The sequence below is a fragment of the Mastomys coucha genome, unplaced genomic scaffold (assembly GCF_008632895.1).
Source record: "Mastomys coucha isolate ucsf_1 unplaced genomic scaffold, UCSF_Mcou_1 pScaffold16, whole genome shotgun sequence".
Lineage (NCBI taxonomy): Eukaryota > Metazoa > Chordata > Mammalia > Rodentia > Muridae > Mastomys > Mastomys coucha.
The window spans coordinates 92,139,192-92,141,387 of record NW_022196898.1 but is presented as its reverse complement, the minus strand read 5'-3'; positions in this window follow the sequence as shown (position 1 = coordinate 92,141,387).

Genomic DNA, 2,196 nt, shown 5'->3' with positions numbered 1-2,196 from the left:
GAAAACACTTCCCACAGATCAAATAACCCTCAGCCCCACTGTCTTCCATGATTCTACTAGAATAGCCCATTAAGCCCCACTTTAAGCATGCCATTGCATTCCAAAGTTCCAAAATCCACATTCCTTTAAGCAAAAGCATAGTCAGGCCTATCATAGCAATGCCCCACTCTTGGTACCAACTTCTGTCTTAGTTAGTATTTCATTGATGTAAAGACACACTATGACCAAGGCAACCCTTACAAATGACATTTACTTGGCACTGGATTACAGGTTCAGTGTCATCATCAAGGCTGGAGCATGGCAGCATCCAGGCAGACATGGCAAACTGGAGGTCCTGCAAGTTCTATGTCTTGTTCTGAAGGTAATCAGGAGAAGCCTGAATCTCTCAGGCAGCTAGGAGGAGGGTCTCAAAGCTCACACCCTACAGTGACACACTTCCTTCAACAAGGCCACACCTCCTAATAGTGCCATTTCCCAAGAGTTAAGCCTATTCAAGGAACCTCATGTATGATACTGAATTAAGTTTTTCTATGACTTTGAAGCTAGAAATTTTGTTTTTCAATAAGTTTGTATACTTTTTTTAAAGAAAGTGAGCTGGTATAACCAGATACAAATGGTATCTGGGCTCTCAGTCTAAAGCTCACATGCTCTGCTCAGAACTCCCACAGGCACAGGGCAGAGGCAGAGACCCATCCTCAGGATGCTAAAATGTGATGTCTCTCTCTTTCAGCACATAGATACGTCATCAGAATGAGTGGGCGTTCTCTGGATCTCCAAGATTTTAGCAACGCTGCTTTAGTGAATACTTCCGGTCTGATACCTAAAGAGTCTGGCTCAAAAGAAACATTTAAGTTCAAACCAGAAACTTTTAAAATAGCGAATGGCACCCAGGTCTACATTGCAATCCAGACTGACAATGAAGCCAGACTCTCCTCTGAGGTCTCCAACATCGCACAGGCTGTCAAGTTTATTCCTCCACAAGTTTATTTGGTACCCAGCAACCCTGATCTGGGTACCAGAGTGTCCGTACCCAGTTTGACAGTTTTTGTATTTGTTGCAGCTTTTTTCATATTTTAAACTAGAAATTGCAGTAGTACTAAAATTCAATCTTTGAATTCAAATTTATTCTCCCCATTGTCTACTCTACAACTCTTAGTAACATAACAGTGAATGTTCAATATTGTACATTTCCTATTTGAATCTATTAAAATGATAAGTTGCTATATATAAATCTGAGTATTTCCTTAATCTACCTTTGGAGAAAAATGAGTTAAAATGAATGACTCACTTTTCTAAATATTAATATCTAAAAGCTATTCAAGTAAATATTACATGTTATTTCATGACAATAAATACATAAGGAAACAATATAAAGCTCAGAAAGAGAAAATTATTTCCAATTTCATTATAAATAAGTGAAAAGAAAAACACAAACTAATTTCCAGACAGCATTTTGATATGTTCTTGCAATTTTTTTAAAATGAGAAAGTAAAAGAAAAACAGACAAAATCCCTAAGGTGGCAAATTGCTTTGTTGTATTAGTCTGTGTTCTATTACTCAACAGAACACTTGAGAATGGGTAACATAATAAGGAAGGGTTTTGGAGACTAAGAGGGTTGAGGTCGAGCAAGTAGTTGGTCCTGGCAAGGACACCATGAAGTTCCAGCACTTGATACAAATCAAGGACAAGCAGGAGCCTGTGAAGAGCACTCACGCAGGATAATCCACCTTCACAGTAGCTAACTGATCCTGTAAGAATGACTCTGGCTTTGTGGTCACTCCGAACAGCACAATCATTTCCCAGCATAAATTCAAGATGGGCTTTAGAGAAAGTGAGCCATAGTTCAACCATACCAAAAGCTAGCAGCAAGTGAGTATTGCCTCACATTTACACAAGACAGAGTCTCTTTCTCATACAAATCTATCAAAAAAGAGCTAGGGAGCTTGCTCAACAGTTAAGAGCACTGTCTGCTCTTCCAGACGTCCTGAGTTCAATTCCCAGCAACCACATGGTGGCTCACAACCACCTGTAATAGGATCTGATGCCCTCTTCTGGTATGTCTGAAGACAGCTACAATGTACTCACAAATAAAATTAATTTTTTTTTAAAAAAAAAAACCCTACTTATTAGGGAGGTGGCTTGTAAGAGAACAACAAAATGAGACTGAATGCTTTGCTTGACATTTGTAACTCTTG